This window comes from Octodon degus, unplaced genomic scaffold (assembly GCF_000260255.1).
Source record: "Octodon degus isolate 3935 unplaced genomic scaffold, OctDeg1.0 scaffold00119, whole genome shotgun sequence".
NCBI classification, from domain to species: domain Eukaryota; kingdom Metazoa; phylum Chordata; class Mammalia; order Rodentia; family Octodontidae; genus Octodon; species Octodon degus.
In genome coordinates this window covers 347,478-368,656 of record NW_004524695.1, presented here as the reverse complement: position 1 = coordinate 368,656, position 21,179 = coordinate 347,478, and the positions used below count along the sequence as shown (strand labels likewise).

General features: G+C 46.5%; 9 non-coding genes across 9 annotated transcripts; 7 read left to right on the top strand and 2 right to left on the bottom strand.

Moving 5' to 3' along the window:
• Positions 1-6,453: 6,453 nt before the first annotated feature.
• LOC111812295 lies at positions 6,454-6,529 on the top strand. The gene has a single exon (XR_002817832.1). It is a non-coding gene; the product is annotated as a small nucleolar RNA SNORD81 (small nucleolar RNA).
• Positions 6,530-7,155: 626 nt separating this feature from the next.
• On the top strand, positions 7,156-7,227 carry Trnaa-cgc. The gene has a single exon. It is a non-coding gene; the product is annotated as a tRNA-Ala (tRNA).
• Positions 7,228-7,710: 483 nt separating this feature from the next.
• Positions 7,711-7,784, top strand: Trnai-aau. Its single transcript has one exon. It is a non-coding gene; the product is annotated as a tRNA-Ile (tRNA).
• Positions 7,785-8,857: 1,073 nt separating this feature from the next.
• Trnap-agg lies at positions 8,858-8,929 on the top strand. Its single transcript has one exon. It is a non-coding gene; the product is annotated as a tRNA-Pro (tRNA).
• A 681-nt stretch (positions 8,930-9,610) lies between these two features.
• Trnak-cuu lies at positions 9,611-9,683 on the bottom strand. The gene has a single exon. It is a non-coding gene; the product is annotated as a tRNA-Lys (tRNA).
• Positions 9,684-13,277: 3,594 nt separating this feature from the next.
• Trnay-gua lies at positions 13,278-13,366 on the top strand. Its single transcript is given in 2 exon segments — positions 13,278-13,314; positions 13,331-13,366. It is a non-coding gene; the product is annotated as a tRNA-Tyr (tRNA).
• Positions 13,367-14,897: 1,531 nt separating this feature from the next.
• Positions 14,898-14,970, bottom strand: Trnaa-agc. The gene has a single exon. It is a non-coding gene; the product is annotated as a tRNA-Ala (tRNA).
• Positions 14,971-16,876: 1,906 nt separating this feature from the next.
• On the top strand, positions 16,877-16,965 carry Trnay-gua. The gene is given in 2 exon segments: positions 16,877-16,913; positions 16,930-16,965. It is a non-coding gene; the product is annotated as a tRNA-Tyr (tRNA).
• A 2,923-nt stretch (positions 16,966-19,888) lies between these two features.
• Trnay-gua lies at positions 19,889-19,977 on the top strand. The gene is given in 2 exon segments: positions 19,889-19,925; positions 19,942-19,977. It is a non-coding gene; the product is annotated as a tRNA-Tyr (tRNA).
• The last annotated feature ends 1,202 nt before the right edge of the window (positions 19,978-21,179 follow it).

Below are 21,179 nucleotides of genomic sequence, written 5' to 3'. Positions count from 1 at the left end.
TTTTACCTGAGCAATGGTGCTTGTAATCTCATTGGTTGACTATAGTTTTGTTCTACCTCATGCCCACGTAAGTTTCCATGTTCTCTGCCTTAGACCAGCCTTACCACATGGTTTTACTCTATAAAAATCCCTGGAAGAGACAGCTTCCTGGAGTAACTCGCTTGGATCCCCCTTCTGTCCCTCTCTTGGACAGAAGCTTTCTCTCCCCCTCCAATAAATATTCTGCTCTTAACCTCTGTTTGTTCCTAAAATTCCTTCTTTGGTTTTAGAGAACACAAACTCATCCTAGGTACCTTTAAGGTCGGCAGTTTCATTCCCCTATATCAGTACAACATAGGTTGTTTTTCTTGATGACAAAGTTGTAGTTTCTAGAATTGTTTTAGGCTGCTGAGTTAGACAGAAACATTATAGGCATTGATAGAGGTAGGCCCTTGAAGGGGGTAGTATGAAAGACAAAAAGCCTTGCAGTTGTGGGAGGGACAGGCAGCTCCACCTTGGGCTAGACCTCGACAGAGGAGGTAACAAGTGCACCCACATACTTCCCTAGGGATGGAAGTCAGGGATCGATATTATAAGGAACTGGGGATTGAGCTCACACCCTTGTGCTTGCCAAGGAAGCGCTTATTCTACTGAGCCATCTCCCAGCCCCCACCCCCCAGATTGGAATTTAAGAGCCATTTATTACTGAGCTCAGGGCCACCAGTCATTTCTCATGCAGAAGACTGATCAGACCAGACAGGCAACTTTCAGGTGCCCAAATGGGGGATGAGAAAGACATTAGTTCCCAAGAAAAGGGAACTGAAGACAGAAGTGCAGGAGTGATTCACTTCCAACACTCCCCAGTCATCTAGGGTGTCTGTCGGCATTCTCTTTCCTGGGCCCCCACTGTCCATCTCCAACCTGGCTCTCCCAGCCCCCGCTTCTTGCCAGCAGAAGCACTGATGCTGCAGGGAACTCAGCTCCGCACCCAGGGTCATCCCTGACAGGCACAGGAAAGGAGATAAGACAGGACAGAGACTTCTGCAGGACCTGGAGACTTGGACACATCTGAAGTTTACTTCATGGGATGAGGACTCTACTCACTGTGCAGCCAGAAAACTTTAACCACAGGTGTTCACTGGGATCTTCCCACCTCATGTCCTCTGCCTTCTCTCCAGCCTCATAAAACAGATGCACTTCTCTTCAAGGCCAAAGGTCTTATCACACTCTCTGCCTGAGCCCAGACACAACAAATTCCATGCCACGTTGCCTATACCCAAGCCTGATGGTCTCTGCTGCTTCCAATTATTCCTTTTATTCTTCTGTATTTTCATCTTTGTTTCATAGTGTCTTTTCATTTACTTGATGTATTAGTTATATTTTGCTGTATAACAAACTATTGAAAATGGTGTTTTACAGCAGCACACCCATTTATTTACATTTCTATGCATCAGGTGTTCAGATACAGCTTTGTGCCCCAGACCCGAATGCAGCTTCCTAGGCGGCAACCGAGGCATTAGTCAGGGTGGAGTCTTCCCTCCACTCTTGGCTGTGGAAGAATCCTGCTCTAGAACCACCCAGAGAGCTGGCAGAATCTCTGTCTTCACAGCTGTGGGCTTCAAAGCCCTCACTTTTCACACGGTGTTGCTGGACCCTGCCTGGACTCCCCAAGGCCACCCTCAGCTCTTTGCCTTGCAGGGCCACAGTATGGCTACTTTTCCCTTCACAGTCAGTTGGGAGCAAAGCCTTCAGAACAGGGCAGGCCTCCAGACAGAGCCTTATACAGTAGTATTCAATCATGGTGGCATCTTACATTCACTAGTGAGCAACAAGGCACAGTCTCAGCCCACGTTTCAATGGTGTGACCACAGAGGACCATGCTAGACACTGTTTCCTCTACCCTGTAACAAGCTCAAGGTTCTCACGACCCACAGGCCCTGCTGTCCCTTCCCTAAGCAACATGCTCCTGCTTGCTTCTCCACAGGCCTTTGTTCCACACACATCAAACCTCAGGGAAGACAGCACATGGGTTTCCCATCTTGCTAGCCATGGTGATTTGTCAGGGCCTCACCCAGCCCTTAAACTTTCCTCTTAAGAATGGTCTCCCTCACCCCCACTCCCCCCAAAAAAAAGAATGGTCTCCCAGCCATCAAACCTACTATTCTTTCTTCATGGTCCAAATGTTACAAGCCACTAAAGCTGGAAATTGATCATATGTAGGAGGGCAGGATGAGGCCTCATTATCTAAAGCAGTCAAGCTACCTCAGTCTTGAGAAAAGCATCCTGCCTGAGAATTGGGGGCTATTAGTTGCTAGGCAACCTTGTGTCTTGCAACTTTGTAAAAGTATAAACAAAGGCCCTTACTATTGTTCAGGGGTTGTTTTCCCAACCAGGGAGATGAGCCACCACCTAACCCAGCTCTTACCTTCTTGTCTATATTTTCCTCAATTTTGCCACTGGTTCTCCCCAGGTACAATGGATCACAGAGAGACAGACAGATCCCTATAACCCGCCTCTCTGAGTAGCTCTTCTTTCCAGTCTGTCATCTGTTTGCCAAGTCCTGGGGTGTGGAGGACCACCTGAGCAGCTCTCATTGAAAGTAGAGCAATTAATTTCATTTTGGCTGAGCCTGATTCTATTTCCTTGTATTGATATATACAGAGCTGGCTAGGACTTCTCCTCATCCTTTCAGTTGGCCTTAAGCAATGTATATTGGTCTAGCCGAGGTGCAGGTGATAATTTTGAAGACAGCATCATGTTTCCCTGATAACTCACACCTCTTGCTCTCCAATATGAGCTGGGTTGAGACAGAAGGAAGAGTCAGTGCTCCACATTGTCAGCTGGGATTGAGCCTTGAGATAGAGGCTATGACTTCCTGGGGCTTAAAAGATTACGCATCTTGGGGGCTAGGGAGATGGCTCATTGGAATAAGTGCTTTGCTGGCAAGCACAAGGGGCTGAGTTCAATCCCCGGTTCCGGAAAAAAAAAAATTATATATCAGAGCTGAAACACCAGACCCTTGAAACATTAGGTACTATCTCAATAGCATAATCTCTGCATATGGCAGAGGTAAATGCAGGCCATCCACCTAGCCCAGCTCACAGTAATCACCTAATTCCCACAATTCTCTTCTTCAAGCCACTCCTCCTACTTGGCTGAATAAAACCCTGAATGCCTCCCTAGGTCGCTCTCTTTGTTCCGAAAAGCCATCTTCATGACTGGACTTAGGGCACCTTGGCTCCCCAATAATTATATATATATATATATATATATATATATATATATGTCTTAGTGTCTTTGTTTTCGCCGTGGGTTGTACTAGGAGTGGTAGATTGGAATTAACTTGGTGGGATTCCAATAACGTATTTTTGGGATTGTAAGTATACACTTCTGGGGCTGAGATGAGAACCAGGAGGGGACTCCTACACTGGGGCTTCTCTTGTTCGTTCCTTACTCCCATGGAGCTGTTTCTCAGAATTCTTGCTCTACTCTCTCAACTGCCAGTATTCCTTAGGCTTCAGTTGTGTTCTTATACCACACACGCTTTCTGCAGAGTGCATACTGCCCGGAATCCATTAACATTTGTGGAACCAGGGATTGAACTCACACCCTTGCACTTGCCAGGCAAGCACTTATTCTACTGAGCCACCTCCCTGGCTCCTCCATTAACATTTACTAGAGCAACAGATTCAACATCATATATGATATGTAAGGGATTTACCAATTATGCCTACGGTGTCTGCCCACAGAATCAGAGGTGAAAGACTGCAAAATAGCCACCCGGGAGCTGGGCAGTGAACTGGAGGGTCCACCAAAAGGCAAAGGTCAGGGGCTCACTGCAGGGTCTGGTGGGATTCCCTGTAAGAAAGCAGAAGGCCCATGTCTGCGTCTGTGCTAGAACCCTGAAGACACTGGAGCCTCCCGAGGTCATTATATTACTGAACTAGATACATGTACATCCTCTTACCTAATCACTAATGTTAAGCATTTTTTTAAAAATCAGATTTCTTCTGGCCAACTTATAAATCCCAGATGTAAGGCCTGTCAAGGATAAAAGGGTAGACGCATAAGAGGTAAAGTATTTTAATTGGTCCATATTTTATTAACCACTCTAAAAAGGCCTTATTCTCACAATTAGCTCAGTCAATTAACAGACAAGGACATGCAGGCTGTCAAGAGCCTCACACCAGAGATAAGGCTCTGGGATAAGAGATGCGTGCTAAATAAGTCTTCCTGAGTTACAGTCCTGGGAGTAAAACATGTCTACAGAAATAAATGCAGAGGGAGTTGGGTGGATTGGCAACTGGTGGCTAATTTGTAACATCCAGCTGAACTGGACCAGCGTGGTGGTGGGTGTAGGAGCCCCATGTAACAATTGTTGCTGGCAGCATAAGAGGCAGCACTGGACAGGAAGAATTTTAGAAGCTGTAGGGAGTTGCTGGGAAGCTGTTAGGCAGCTGCTGGTTTCCTTGCACCATTCTGATGGAGGAACTTGTCCCGCTGGCTTTCCTGATGAATTTTGCTGTTCCCATTGGAGGAGGAGCTCCGGACCTTGTTACTGAGAGTGGCTAGGCTCACTCTGGGGGAGCTCTGGCCTTCACTTTGAGCCTTGCTTCCTGGCTCCAGAGGGGAAGATGGTGCATATCTCAGTGCCATCCTGAAGCAACTTGTCATGTTGACTTTCCTGATGGGAACTCGGCTTTTCTCATCTCAGAAGAGCTCCAAACCTTGCTGTTACTGAGGATGGCTGTGTTACTTTTGGGAAGCTCTATTGTAATGGCCGAATGACACTGAGCAGAGATAAGCCCCACAAAAATGAGGCGTGCATAGGGAAAAGAAAGTTTGGCTGCTCAGGACCAGGACCCTGACTTTGGGTCAGGACTCCTAAATTGTCAGTACTGGCCTGAACTTCGGTTTCAGGTTACATACTTTTTAGGTATCCATAGCAACCACATCTCCACACTCAGGATTGTTGCAGAATTGTCACACAATTGTTACATGGTTTGCATTCTTACATTTTCCAAGCACTGTAGACCACTGCCCATCACACCATATTGCTTAATTCTCAAGCTGTTTTGTTTGTTCCCTTTTTTATGGCCTTGTTTTCCTCAGTAGGATCATTACAGGGGAGGTGAGGGAATGAGTTAATCCACAGCTTAAGTGAATTTAAGTGATTTGTGTTAAAATGGAATCTCTCTTGCCCTATCACTAGTTCTTACTGTGATTTTTTAAAAAATTTTATTTTTAGGGAAGGGTCTACAGGGTGGTGAGGGTCTCACTACTAGATCAGACCCATAGTGCTCTGCCTGTTTACAGCCTCCCAAGAGCTGGGATTACAGGGTTGCGCCACTACGCCCAGTCTCAATTGCCATCTCAGCGTGCCCTGGGGTCAAGGCCAGCACAGCAGGCTAGTCCTTACCTTGAGCGTTCTTCCTGGCTCCAGTGTACATCCCTCAGCCTGGTAACACAGATCTTTCATCCTATTGCACAGACTTTCTAGCTTCTATCACTGGCCACTGGTCCTTCCCAGCACAGATCTGAGAAATGGACCTGCATGAGGCTTTGTTGTGGGTTCTGGGCCTCCAGTTGGACTCGTGGCAGGTGTTGTTAGGAGACCTAGCTCTTCAGCTGGACTCATGCAGGGCATTACTGTGGGGCCCAGACCCTTGCTGGATCCTTCGGTCTTTAGTGTGTGGACAGATTTCCTGCGTTCTTTTTTTGTATATGATTCTTTGAGTTACTGTTATAATCTCCTGTATTATGTTGTTCCTCTTGCAAAACTCAAAACTATGACAGGGAGGAAAGGGCAAAAGAGGAAAGAAGAGGAGGCAAAAAAACAAGCGTGGGCTGAGATAGATCACTGGATCAGACCCATAGTGATCCCCCTGCTTACAGCCTCCCAAGAGCTGGGATTACAGGCGTGCGCCACCATGCCCAATCTCAATCGCGCTCTCAGCGCGCCCAGGGGTCGGGGCAGGCATGGCAGGCTAGCTCTTGCCTGTGCAGCCTGTGCAGCCCGGATCCCCGGCTGTGAGAGATGCGCGGAAGGATTCCTGCAAGTTAGGGATGAAAGCACACCGCTTGCCAACTGCAGTGTGCCTGACTGTGCATCCAGGCAGCCCCGTGCAAGACTGTGTGTTAAATCCTTGCTTTTACTGCTTCTGGAGTCGAACTTTCTTTTTTGCCCAGACAAGAAAATTCATTAAATGGGGGGGGGGGGAAGGGCAATGTTTCTCATTTATTAGTGACAGGAAAAATAAAAAAGAAGGGTAGGGGTAAAAACAGGCACTGCAAACCGTTTGGACATGGGAATAAAATAAAAATACACCCTAGGAGCCAAGGTGTGCATAGTACACCTACACGCACAGTACCTGGGGCTGAGGCAGGTGGACCGCCATGAGGTTAAGGCCAGCACAAGCCTTCTACATGCAGGGCCAAACTGACACTTTCAAAAGTCAATGGAAAAAAAGTCAGTGGAGTAGTGATGATCTTCTCTCAACTTCAGCGCTCTCACTGATTACTGGACGATGAGCAAAGACCTGATATTCTTGTGTTCCTCAAGTACCATTTGAGTTGAAAGCGGGAAATAGGGTTAAAAGAAGTGTCTTTATTGCTGGCAGCTGGTTGGATGCTCCCTGGAGAATAAACGTGTCAATTTCAATAAAGTTCTACAAATTATCAAAACAAAGCAACAATCACAGCACACACACAGAGAGAGAGAGAGAGAGAGAGAGAGAGAGAGAGAGAGAGAGAGAGAAGTTTTTTTGTGTGCTTGTTTGCGCTTCACCACTTTAGCGACACTTTGGACATCTGAATGTGAAAGCAGCGACAGAGAAGCCGCTCCGTTCAGGAGAGCTTGGCTTTAGTTGCTTCTGAAGAAAAGGCAAAAGGCAAAAAAAAAAAAAAAAAGTTTTTAAAGCAGTTACCCCACTCTCCTTTCTTCTGGTCGGGGTCCTGGTCAGTCCACCCCTCTCACGGTTGTTTTGACCAGTGAACGAAGGCCTCAAGACTTTCTGTTTAGAAAGTCGATGAATCCTGTATCTTGCCACTTCAGGATTCTGTTGCATAAGTAAGGGAAAAGTTAGCTGCAACGTTAGTAAATTTTAGTTTCAAGGGGGTTAAAAAAATTGGTTTCAAAGCACTGAGGATAGTAGCAAGAAGCTTACCGCCAGAGCTGGGGATGTAGCTCAGTGGTAGAGCGCATGCTTCGCATGTATGAGGCCCCGGGTTCGATCCCCGGCATCTCCAGATGCTCGTTTTGTTCCGCAACACAAGAGATTCTGTGTGTACTGCAAACGCCGACTCGCTGTGCTTCCCGTCCTTAGTTTCATTTTCTATAAAAGTCTTTTAGCTGCTGTGTTCAAAATTGTACATGTGGCGAGGGGAACGCAATTCCATCGAGGTATTTTGAAATGCTTTTCTCTGAAACAAGTGGAGTTGGGATCTTAGAAAAACACTCCGAGGGCAGAGGTGGCAAGGGAACAGCCTGGAAAACTGGAACCTACTGATGCAGGTTGTGTGTGGCATCAGGCTGTCCTTAGGGCAGAAGTAATCTTAGTTTAAGAACACGGAAACAGGAAGGGAGTTTCGTTTTGTTTCTTAAAGGGATTGCTTTTTATCCTATGCATCACAGAACAAAAAAAATTAGGCAGCTATTAGGAAACGGGAGGAGAGGGACGTCACAATAACAATTAATTATTACAAAGGTCTAAACCGCTCTTGTATTATCGTGGCCGGTTAGCTCAGTTGGTTAGAGCGTGGTGCTAATAACGCCAAGGTCGCGGGTTCGATCCCCGTACGGGCCATTCACTTCTTTTTTTTTTTTTTTAATTTAGCCTATTAAACTGGGTACCGTTTTCTGAGGCAGAAAAACAAATTGTCCGAGGACTACGGTCGGAAACGGACAGCTAAATCTTCACAGGTACCGCTTTGCCACAAGTCCATCTGTCTTTGGTGGTCCAACCTCGCAAGTCGCAGTGCTCCAAAACACTTCTCCAGTGTGCCCTGGAGAAGCAGAAGGGCACCAGGCCTTCCTATGGGTAGACTGAACTCACTAAAAGGAAAAATGGGGTCATCGTTCTGCGCGGTGGCGTATTGGTCACGGCGGGGCGAGGTCAGCGTGAGCAGGAACTCTTGTCCCCGGGATCCCGCCCGAGGCCCGCTTGGGGGCACGCCCACACTTCGCCGAGAGACACCTTCCTGTGTTGACTTTGCAGCGTGGAAATCACGAAGCCCTCTCACAGGATGCTCGTTCCGTCTGTGCGCAGGTGCTGTCCGGGCCAGCGGAGGCCAGGGGCTCCGGGCTACCTAGGGCCACCTCTGGAGGTGTCCCCTGAGACTCCGCTCTTTCCCGACGGCGCCTATTTTCAGGACGTCCCTGTCGCTCCCTGCCCGTGCTGCGGGAACAGCTGACGTTCTCCATTTGCTCGTTCTCGCTTAGCTGCGTATTCCCGGGTCTGTCTCTTCCGTGGAAAATGCCGAAATCGAGCCACGAGCTCCAGGCGGGTTTGGAAACAGGACACGACCTTCGCGGGGCACCTGAGCGCCAGCTCCTGCGCGCACAGAAACGCTGCTGAATTTTCAGGCCTCGCCTTGAAAGGTGCAGTAGATTTGAGGAAGAACCTAGATTCCTGCTTTTTAAATCAACAACTATTGTTTCTCTTAGAAGAATGGGCCAAACCCTTTGAAGGGGATGGTTTAGGGTCCTAGGAGAGAATATTTGAGGGAACGCCTAGCCTAGAGCAGTTCCGAGAGTTGTACTGGTCCGACTTAATTTTAAAAGAAAAATAATTAAACGTACTATCGACTGTAAAGGAATACATCGACAAAAGAGATCTAATTAAATATTTAATATTCCTGCGGAGCCCTTCTGACGTGTGGCTCGTTGGTCTAGGGGTATGATTCTCGCTTAGGGTGCGAGAGGTCCCGGGTTCAAACCCCGGACGAGCCCAAGTTTTGAGCTTTCATGAACCACAACTCCCACTTTCCACTTTAGTATTTAAAAAGATGTTATACAAGTTGACTCTGCTGACCTCTATCTTCGCTTGTAGACACAGGTCCCTGTCAGGTTGGGTAGGCTCTGATCACAAATCCCCTGTAATAAAAATAGAAGCGATTTTGAATCCGTCTTTTTTTTCTGCTTTTAAAGTGTGTTTTGACAAGGCGAGTGCCTGCGGGTCAGCTGGAAGTCCACGCTCCTCCGCCGCGGTAGTGAGGCCGGATCGGGAGCGTCCTGTACGCGGGCGTCTGTCCCGTGCTGTGCTCAATGCATTTGTGAGAATAGCGTTAATGAAACAGGAAAATCGCGGGTTCGTGAGATACTTTTTTATGGAGATGTGATTCCGGTGTCAGCTCAGGAACTTGCTCGATATTTAGACTCCAAGCCCTGGTCCTATGTGCCACAGATCTCCGGGAAACGACCACAGGGAAAGTTCAAGTCCCTGGTTTCACAGTGTGAAAGGCGGGAGAAAGGCGCCCTGCAAGGGCGGGGGCGTTGAGGTGGACTTAGAAATTACTAAGCAGATTGGAAAAGCTCAGTAGGGTGAGCTCCTTGCGCCTGTTTGCTAGCAGTAGTGGAGCCTGTTTTATTTAATGCAAAAGACTGGAAGATAAACAACAACGAAAAAGCTTGCGCCCAACGTGGGGCTCGAACCCACGACCCTGAGATTAAGAGTCTCATGCTCTACCGACTGAGCTAGCCGGGCACCTGTAAAGCTTTGCTTTCCCCAGTGTATTAGTAGACTGACCCATGTCATTTCCTTTGAAAAATTCAAGAATGCCTGGTTTTAATTCTACCTGGTCAGCTAATTTAGTGTAATAGGTAAAGTGAGGTGAAATTGGACGAATGAAAATATTACAAGCAATTACTAATGTGCATTCCACCTGTTTATTTACGTTCCAGTTTCCTCCCAGGAATATCAATGATCTAAGCGACAGCAGGGTCTCTAGGCTTAGCAACTGTTTGAGCGACCTCAAAACAGCAGTCCTACAGCCCCAGGCCCCACTGGCAGCTCATCTCTGAGCATGGTTCCGAGCAGGCCAGTCCTGAAGCCCAGTCGCGGCCTAGGGCCCTCTGTGACCCTTGACCTTTAGGCTTGCCTGCTGTCCCTGAAAACCTCTGCCTCTTTTTGGCTGCAGTGTTAAGCCGGCCATAGAGGAACTCACACGACAAGGTTAGGCTTTTTGTTAAAAAGGCTGTGGAGGGGACAAGATGTCTTTTGAATCAATTGGTGAATACATTTTTATTAAGCATCTTTTCTGTTCTGGATGTTCAAAATGAAAACACAAAAAATTAAAATAAAAATAAAATGAAAACGCAGATACAACATGTACACACTACTCAGCTTCCAGGAAAGTTGCCATATACCTAGTGGGTGAATGAACTGATTTTACCAAGATAAAGGCCTTTGGTCTATATTAACCGTGTGGCATTGGGAAAGATGCTTGGAGTGACTGAAAAAATAGATGATGGCGATGATGTTGGATAATTTAAAAATTACCTGTTTACCAAGTGAAACCTAAACACAAAGACATTCATATAAGTAGTCTACGGACCACCGTGTGGGACTTTCAGACCACGTGTCGTGGTTCTTAGTAAACCTGACTCTGAATGAACTGCACGAGCTCTCACTGCTCATTACCAGGCTCTGCTTAGTACAGGTTTCCTGAGCACTGTAAGAACAAGAGATATCTGAAATAGTACAATATTGACGATCTTACTTAATTTTTTTAATATTGCTGATTTTAGTAATCACATGTCTTAATGTGAATGGCTTTACTAGATTTCTGCTTTAGTGTGTGTGTGTGTGTGTGTGTGTGTGTGTGTGTACATGCACTGAGGATTAAACGCAGAACAACATGCATGCTGGTTGAGTGAACTGCGTTTTTTCTATTTCTAAAAGTTCTTTGGCTGTATTCTTAAAATGGGTTGAAATACTTACTGACAATTGAACTTTCTCCTGAATCCAAGATCCATGACATCTTTCAGGCCAATCCCAGCCCTGAGCTTGGGTCAGACCATCTTCTAACCTGACTCTTCATGTAATGCTTACCTTAAAGTGCAGAGGAGTCCTCGATCAGAGAAGGCATGGGGACACGGGGATTGCCTTGATAGTCTGCTCAGGGTGCCCCAATGAAAGACTGGGTGGCTTAAACAAAAATACATTTTCTCATAGCTCCTTACTTCCATAGTTTGAGAGGCTTAAGGTAAAAGTGTTTTCTGACTTTGTTTCTGGGAGGTCTTTCTTCCTGGATGCCAGACAATCGTCTTCTTACTGCCGAGGAGAAAAAGAAGAGCAAAATCCTATTGGATCAGAACTCCAGCCTTTTGACCTCATTTAGTCTTAATTACTTCTTTACTCCTAAAACAGCCCCACTGAGGGCTAAAGCTGGAAATTTTAAGGAAACACAGTTCAGTCCTCAGCAGGAGGACAAGCTAACTGGACAACCAAAGTGTGACATTTTGGAATCGAGGGAGAACTGGTCTGGCACATGGTATGTGCTTGAATATGTTTTGAATGATTTAGCAGTATTCTCTTTTAGTATATGTTCTTTCTTTTAAAACACAATCTTTTATTTATACAGAATGTTCTGCAAATGGTAATGAAGTCACTTAGAATCTTACGATCAATGTCTTTAGACAGATAATCTGAAAGCCTTTTGTAGATGCTTTGATTATCAGTGCAACTTGACTAATAAGGGACTGAACAAGAGAAGAAAGAAAAGCCAGGCAGTCAATAATGTGAGAGGCTGCCTGCAGGCCTAGTCGGTAGAGAAGTAGTTCTGAATGTAGGAGGTCGGTCTCTGAAAGAAGGGCACAGGCAGATACAATCACAATCTGGTATGTTGTTCTCCTTTAGTCTGTTTAAGAAGGTGAGCAACAGCCCTTTGTATGGGTGGTGTCCTTCGGGGAGCCTTGGCAGTTGGGAAGTGTAAGGAGGAGACAGAAATTCAAGGGCTTAATTCTGTTCCTGGGGCTGACCTGGAAGACTGCCAGAGACTACTCAGCTGCAGGTACAGTGCAGAAGGATTCAATTCCACAGCAGTTTCTGGAGCCAGCAGCCCGTGCTGGCAACGGCCTGGGTCCTCCACAAAGAGAGGACCACCTGGAACAAATGACCTCAGCCATCTTCAGAAGTTGTTCAAGAGGTCTTGTGTGCATGTGACTAGATTTTCGGTGTAATCTCTTGGAAAGCAGCCTAAACAGTGATGCAGCAAAGAAAACTTGACCCAGCCCACTAATATTGCAGTCTAACAGTTAAATTAATTGAAACCTGCCCCGAATGAGTCTAGTAAAAGATAAAGCCCTTTGCTTTCTGCTTCCGTAAAGCTTCTGGACTCTGAGTGAAGTGATAGTATCAATCTCTTGTTAATCAATGAAATCTTTTGACAAGAGCTTATTTTACATTGGTAGAAGAACCACATGTTTGACCTTTTGAAAAATGTATTTTGATAAAATGGGTAATATTAGATACATCTGTAAAATAGTAACTCTCAGTCAGCTGGAGTTGGGGAGAGTATGGAAAATATTCTGTTCAGTTCATACAGGCAGGCCCCAGGCAGATGTTTCATAAAGCCTTTATAGCCAAGTTCAGTCATTACTAATCAGTTTTTAATTCTTGTTCAGGGAAAAAAAACCTTATTTGTGTCATAGAAGGGTAGAGACTGATCTCAACACTCCGCCCCATGGAGGTGGTGGTGGTGTCATTTGCCTGACAGGTGGGACTCCATTGTGTAAAAACGTCATGATCTCGAAAGGATTTATTTTATTTCTTTATTTATTTTTTAATGAACATCTCTAACAGAATTTGAAGAAGAACGCAACAGGCTGCTGCTGTCAGCTGTCCCTGTGGCACTTCTCCGTAGCAAGGGAGAATGAGACAATTCTGAGCTTCAGACCGTCACAGGAAACCAGAGCAGCTCCTGCACAGCACGAAATTAACACGTATTTAAGTACACTGCTTTTTACTTTGTATTATGGTAGATAATCATTTTGTTTTGCTCCACATCGATGGGCTTCTGCTAAGGTAAGAATAACATGACCTGGTTTGTCTACAAAGATTGATGTAGCTTAAAACACACTTTAGCATGCTGTTGAAGAGTTTCATTTGCCTATTCCTTTTCCTTCCTCTTCTTTCTATTAATCGTCTCTCCTACACTACAGATTAAAGCATTTGTAAGTGTTTGTTTCCCCTGTAAAGTCACCAGCGGCAGCTTCCCAGGCAGCGCGAAGCTGCAGACAGCACGCTCCCCGCCGCGCAGAGATGGCTTCTCCAGCGGGTGCGCAATCCCTCGTGAGTCCTTCGATAGCTCAGTTGGTAGAGCGGAGGACTGTAGTGGTTGCTTCTCAGCCATCCTTAGGTCGCTGGTTCGAATCCGGCTCGAAGGAACTTACGTTTTGTGTGAGTTTTATTCCCAATTTCAAAAAGCTATGTCCTTGTTATTCCTATCAGGAGTCAAAGTAAAATGATTCTCGATGTACTGCCAGTTTTGCTACATTTAAAAGTCTTTAGCTATTTTAAATACACGCTATGGTGCCGTGCCGGCCTCACTCCCGGGGCGCGCTAAAACGGCTATTGAGACTGGGGGTGGTGGCGCGCTCCTGTAATCCCAGCGTTTGAGAGGCTGAAAACAGAATTACTACGAGTCCGATCCATGTAGTGAGACCCTGTAGACCCTGTACTAAATACATAAAAAACAAAACCAAAACAAAACAAAAAACCCGCTATCACACTTCCACTCCATAACCGACATAATTTAACGCTCAGAGACCTCTCCGTTCTGGACAAAGCTAATCAGAGGCAGACCCATCGGGCCGGTGGTCCGGAGAGGGGTCGGAACCCCTCAACCGCAGATTTTCATTGTCGTCTGGAGAGTCGCGCAGGCTGTGGACACCGATGGGACACGGGCGCCCCCTGGGGGTTAGAGAGCGGAGCAGCTGGAGCTCGGGTGAGCGATGGCCACACACCAGTGCACCCCCGGCGAGCAGAGAGGACATTCACAAAGTCTACCTCCCAAGTGTGCTACAGCACGGCCCCAAATCCGAGAAAACTAGATGCACAACAGAATCACCTGCGGAGGTTTTTTTACACTGTACGTTTTCTTGGGGTCGCTTTGGACTTGAGACTCTAACAGTGGCAGTTTAAAAACTCCCCCTGTAATTTTAAATGGGCTGCTAGGTTTAGAAAACACTGCTAAAAAGGGGAGAAGGGGACGCGGTGAAAGTGAAGGAACCAAAAGGTAGACATGGCAACAATAGAACACCTTTGCTAAATTTGGGCCAATTCCTTCAATTAACCCCTAACTTTGAAATGTGATCTCAGATTTTGTTGGAGAGATCAGAATGACAGAGATGTTATATCAAAGACAAAGCAAATAGCAAATTACAATTATTTATTTATTTATTTATTTATTTATTTATTTATTTATTTATTTATTTATTGAAAGCGACATGGGGCAAAAGAAAAACGGCGCGGGCCGCGGGTAGGTGGTTCCTGAGGTCGTCCGGGCTGAGCCTCTCCACTCCGCGGGAGATCCCAGCCGACTTGGGTTCTGCAGCGCGCTGCTTCCTGCTCCCGGCTCAGGGTCATTTCCTGTCCTCTTCCGGAACCTGCAGCGGCCCCCACGCGAGGCCAGTGAGGTGATTCTAGAGGAAGGGAAGAGTGGGGAAAACCATGCCTACACCCAGGACAGAAGCTTTGGCGCGCCAGCGTCCTGTGAAGAAAAGGGGTGCCTTTGCTGCCGTTGTCACAACTCGGGGCGTCCTCCATACATCAGAAGCAAGGGAAACAGATTCTGTTAATTAAGAATGTGGTATCTGGAACATAAAAAAGGGAGTGTAGATTTGTAAATCTACCTGACAGGAACCAAACTTCAGATCTGCAAAAAACTATTTGAAAAGGGGTAGGAGTGTGTAAAACTGGAGAATGCGGGCATCGATCCCGCTACCTCTCGCATGCTAAGCGAGCGCTCTACCATTTGAGCTAATTCCCCATCTGGTAATGCTTGCTTACAACCTTGTCCCTTTTTGAAATCTGGAAGCAATTCAGCGCTCGCAGTCTCTCGGGATGACCTCTCCCTAACCAATAGGAATCAGTGTAGTCCGCGAGCAGTGACCAGGCTGCGCCAGAATACTGAGGCGGTCGGCATCGCCACAGCTCGCTCCGCATCCGACTTGCAAGGGCCACGGAGTGCCGGGGATCCTCGCGCAGAGGCCCGGAACACCTGCCTCGACCTTGGACTAGACTGCAATGCCGGGAGCTGATTGAAGAAACCTGGTACCGAAAGGAAACAGGGTTAAGCCACTGAAGCTTCATCAAGGTTCTCAAGCGGTGCAGAGCTTTGGCCTGCGCAATAATTCTCAGCCGTCCTCATACCCCTGAGATTCCCACAGATCGACTCAGTTGGCCCCACAAGTAGCTCGTGCTGAGTCACAACGGATCTACGACTGGCTTGTCTGACTTTCTTTGACACCGCCAGGGACTGTGTGGGAGGCCAACCTAAGACCATATGCATAAGTGGAATAAATTAGACCCATATGTGTAGAAATCATATTGTCTCACTAGTGTGAAAAAATTAAAAAGAAAATAGGATCTGAAAAGTACAAAAAGTATTGTGATCTGGGAGAAAACTGCAAAAGAAAAGACAAACTGCAATAGAGGCAAGGGGGAAAGAAGAAAGGGAAAAATATGTATATACAAGATGTTTAAGATAGTTTTACAGATAGCTTCTCTTTGTTCCTTGAAAAGAATACTTTGTCCTAATGTTGTTTAGACAAGATATCACACCCATATGTGGTACTCTGATTAATATGAAGAAAACAATATGCAATGTATCAACTCTTGTAACTGGCCTATTAATCTGTTTCAAAACTATTTCATTGTTTATCTGCTTTTCTTTAAAATTAAAACAATAAATTAAAAAAAATAAAAATGAAGCCGAGCAGGGGATTCCAAGGCCCTTAGTACTGGTGCTTCTCTTGCTTGGTCATTAGATCAGGAAAGACAAGAGAGAATTCTGTCTCAGAGATGAGATAGATCAAAACTCAGACGTTTGAAATATGTATAGAAGCCTGATGTGCGCCCCAGAACTTAGTTCAAAGCCAGCCTTGTGCTGCTCCTCCCCACCTTCTGGATTCTTTCTCCTCATTTGTCCATAGGCAGCATTTGAGCAGTTTAACCTTGACCAGCTTTTGATTATTTCCCTGGGCTCTCCTAACTCAGATGCCCAAATCCATAGCTGAGCAGCCCAAGTTGGGCTTTGGCTTACTGTAAACCCAAAGTGATTTGTTCAGGGCTTTCAGCCATGAGATGGGAGTTCTGGTTTCCAGTAACGTTGGGTTAGGTTTCCACAGAGGTACACAAAGATCATGAATCTCTTGAACTCCACATTAAAGTTTTACCAGTTGTCAAGCTAGCTGGTGTTTCAGGTGGTTTTCAGAAAGCACAGCTGCACTGGCACCAAGATGCAGTGGACACAACTCTGTTCACAACCCTACCCATAGGCAGGGCAAACAGCTCTTGTGGAGCAAACCCAGGCACTTCCAGGAGAGAAAGGCGGTCATCAAACAGGACATTCAGGGAAATTGCAGCCCATTCTGTCTAGCTATATATTAAAACAAGGGACAAGGGAATATATATATATATATATATGGATTTCTTAAGATCTTAAATGTGTAATCCAGTAAAAATTTCATATTTGTAACCCTATAAGGTGGGCTGGGGAAATAGCTCAGTAGAATAAGCGCTTGCCTGTAACCCTGTGAAATCAACTACCAAGGCCATGTAGAATATTTTCAGAATGGAGTGTTTTTAAAATATATACACCTTAAATATAATCAAAACAAAAACCTTCATGATATATCTTACTTTAGACATCCTAAAAGGTAACCTCCATACCCCCTTCGATAGCTCAGTTGGTAGAGCGGAGGACTGTAGTTGATTCATATCAGGCATCCTTAGGTCGCTGGTTCGAATCCGGCTCGAAGGAAGGTGATCTTTTGACCAGTATCCTTTTTCAAGAACAAGAACGTCGGCCCCTTCAGGAATCTGGACATGCAACGCCAGCCAAGCTGCAATTTATAGAACTTGGAAGAGAAAGCCTCCCCGTCTTATTTTATAGATGTGAAATTTGTCTGGAAACCAAAACCGTGCTTGACTCAGAGAACAGCAGTTGAGTGACTGGGAAACAGAGCTACAGAGGTGTCCCTCCCCACCCCCTTTTCTTGTGCAATTCGCACCTCAAGGCACCCTCCTGCCTTCCCTCCCGCGGTCCCTGCCGGCTCCCCCTTACCCACTCCATTTTTGCTTCCCTGCTACTGTGGACCGCGCTGTTTCACCCCACCCCTTCTCCTATCCAACCGTGCTGTGCTTTATTGGAGGGTAGGGTAGGCAGCATGGAATTCTCAACTACCTTGGAACTTTCAAAATAATTTTAAGAGAGTGCACTTCAAGTATGTCCCAAAGCTAAACCAGGAGGTACGTATCCCCCAATAAAGCCACCAACCATCCCCCGTCCCCTGAACACCATGTACACCGAATACCCCACTCCAGCTGACTTTTACATTAACCAGGCTGCCACCTCGCTTGCTTGCTAATGTTGAGTTTTAGAAGAGGTCAGAGTGAACTAAGGAACAAAGGGTGACAGCATTCACTCGTGCAGCCAGGAGGACAGGACAGTGAGGCGCTGTGTCCCTCTCCCTCGAGGTTGACAGGGAACGCCGAGGCTCGCGCTGAGGTTCCTGGGGGCGGGCACCTGCCGTGCGGAGTCCAGCGACCGTTGGACCCACGCCGGCCCCTCGCTTCGGTGCTTCCGGGTAGCTTAGTGCGGACGCGGGGTGGAGTCGGGGTGAACAATTGGGTGATAGCAATGTGGGCCTGAGGGAGGAGTTGGGGGCGGTGAGGGCTCCGGGGGTGTGGGGCTCGTCCCGAAGGCGGTGGGGTCGGGGGGTTCGGGCGGCGGGAAGGCTGGGCTGGGAGGAGCCGGGTGGCCGCCTGGCCGCGCCCGCCCGCACGGCCCCGCCCCCCAGACCCGCAGGGCGATTAGTGTTTGGGGTAACAGAGACGCCGATGAAGATGACAAAATTATACAATGTGGTCAAGAAGACAACAAAAGTTCGCTTGGCTCGGTGGGAAGACAGGAGAGGCGGTGGCTGGAAGGCGCGGTCACACGCGAACACCGCGAGAGTTTACAGCGCCTCACCCGCCGCTCTGCACTGCTCCGAGGATTTGTATTCTGAGGCACACCGCGCAGGACTTCATTTTTCCTTATTTAAATGAAAAATACAGTCTAGAGTATTTGAATGGGGATACTGGCGGGACTGTCTCTCGTTTCCCAAGAATTTTCCCTTTGAATTTTCTGAGGATGGAGATTTCCAAATTATTTATTTCCATTCCCCAATCCTGGTAAGACCCTGCAGTTGGAGGTGTAGGTGGTGTTCAATACCTGTTCTTCTTTCTCCTTCCCAGACCATTTACTGGGTGTGTGCATCCATTACAGCACTGTCTACTTTAAGAATGTAGTTTATTCACTCAATAAGTGGTCATTAGTGCCCCTAGGAAGCACTGTCCTAGATGCCTCGCAGTGACTGCAACCCAGAGATACACGTCATCCAGTTACTCTTTCAGAGTGGAACAGAAGTCCCAGGCTTAAAAGGTAAGTTGTATAGAACACCAAATGGCAACAAATGACAGGGGAAAAAAGCTCCACAGGCCAGAAGCATCTGGATGAGGAGAGGCCAAAAGGGAATATATATATATATATATATAGGCCCCAATGCTGACACCTAAAATTAGCAAAGCCTTTGAGAGCCTGTACAAACCAATAGTTTGTGGATTACAGGGAGAGGGCAGCTCAGCTGTTTTCAATGTGCCATCCAAGATTCAGCAATGTGCAGAACAAATGGGACTGCCACTTCATACAGCAACAGCAAATTAGGACGGGTCATTGGAAAGGCCCTTCCCAGACAGTCTTAGTTTCTCATGAGAAGGAGCTGAGTGACCAAAGTAACTATTAGCTTTGTTGCATTGATTTCTTATGGGACTCATTGGACAGGATCTTTTGAAGACATTTTTATTTTTTCTAAGATTGTAGATACTGAGCACCTTAATTTTAGTAAAGGATGAGCCTTTTAGATAATTCACCAGAAATCTTTTCCATAAACTTAATAATTCATACAATAAAAATTTTATAACCTCCAGAAAGTCTTGCCACATGACTTCTGGGTTTCCCCTTTAGATTCATTTGTTCTGGGTGCCCAGAAACTGACCACCACCACAAACCCTTGGTGGAAAAGCACAGCTGCACATCCATAAATGAAACACTTAAGTTTCTTTTAAGATTTGAGGTGTAGGTATGTTTCATTTATTTCTCTCACCTCACTATAGTTGTGCAATGTAATGTAAGCTACTTAATACCTAAGTGTGTGCACATAAAACACCTCTATTGTGTCTAGTACACTTGTGCCTAGTCCTACTTTTCCTTGTACTTCAGAAAGAACTGCAATATTTCCCAAATTTAATCTTTCCGATTAAAGATGGGAAATCCGGTCATCTACAATTCAGTTGTCTATGTTTAGCATGCATCTTCCATAGAGAGGTGTGAAGTAGACCACACACCAGGACGACAAGCACAAAAGGTTGATGGACCCATTGGTGTTATACCTAAGGAAGCAGTACACAGAACACTGGAGCTGGATTTTATGTGAAATGTACAGTAAAAGGTATAAGTCTTAAACATTTAAGAGAACAACTCTTCGTATGTGTGTATAATCACTGCTCAGATCAGTTTTAGATATCATAATATTCAAATAAGTTTCCTCATGCTTCTCTGTTTACTTAACAGGAATACAACTTAAAAATTAAAAAAAAAAAACATTGCCTAAATATTTAAAGTGTCCAAGAGGCCACCACTTCCTTCGATAGCTCAGTTGGTAGAGCGGAGGACTGTAGGTGTTAGTCTGTGGATATCCTTAGGTCGCTGGTTCGAATCCGGCTCGAAGGAGTTATATTTTGAAAGGCTCTTAGACCCTGAGGGCTTACTCAAAACAGAACTAATCTTAATACGGTAAGGGGTAATGATTGTAGGGCTCAAGATTTAGGCCACAAACTTAGTGATCTTCACTCTGTGTGTACAAGCAGGGGACAAAGTTCTCCTCACACTGACAGTCGGTGAAGGAATGTTTACTTTTCACTGAGACGAGGGGAGCAGGTTACGTGCAGAGACAGACACTTTGTACAAGACTTAGTTTTTTTTCTTAAGACTCCTAGTAACTTCAAACACAACCATAATAGAGAACACAGTGCCACAGGTGCCACAGTGCGGATATATCTGACCGGCACGCCGCTCCATCTGCCCTCAATCTCAAGCCCGAGGCCACGGCCTCAGGCTCTTTCGCTTTTTCCACATTTTGCAGATGTCGGAGTTCAGTGGAGCAAGGTCTGATCAGACCACCAGCAGAGGGGTCTCTTTGATAGGGTTAATGAAACAGGCAAGCGAGAACTCGGGGTCTGGTTATTAGACCCTAGACGTTCCTGTTCCTTTTCCAAGGAACCCGAGCACACCCGGGTCTGTGCCACCGCCTCACCTCGCCTGTAATCCTGGGCACCCCCATCAGGCTCGGCGCGGGCTCCAGAACGCAGCCAGGATCTTCTGAATGGTTCCCGGCCGCGTGTGCGGCGACCCTCGGTGCGGCGTCCGGGCCGCGTCGGGGGGCTTGCGGCCGCCGAGCTGTGCGCAGGGTGTGGGCGGAGAAGCGGGGGCACCGAGCTGCGGGGGTCCGAGGGTGGAGCAGGCAGCGCGGGCGAGGCCGGGGAACAGCACACGGGCCGCGCGGCGACCCGCGCGAACCGGACACCAGAGTACAAGATCTTCACACAACTGTCACGCACTTACACTTTTAAGATAGTCAAGAAGTCCAGCTCAGCAGAGTACTGTTAAAAGGTCAAAACTTCACATTTCAAAAATAAACTCCAATTAAATATTCGAAATTAAATTTGCAGCGTTAAACAGCACATATTGAAAACGCCTAAATTAAAAAAAGAAACCCTGTATTAAACTTTTAAAACAATTTGAAACTGTCAAGCCCAAACTTAAAATATGGATATTTGCAAACTTTAGAAGCAGCCAAAACCCGGTTCTGCAAATGCCTGGGGAAGCCTGCTTCCCCGCCAGCCCTAGCCTCCCTGCTGTGGCAGAGAGAAATG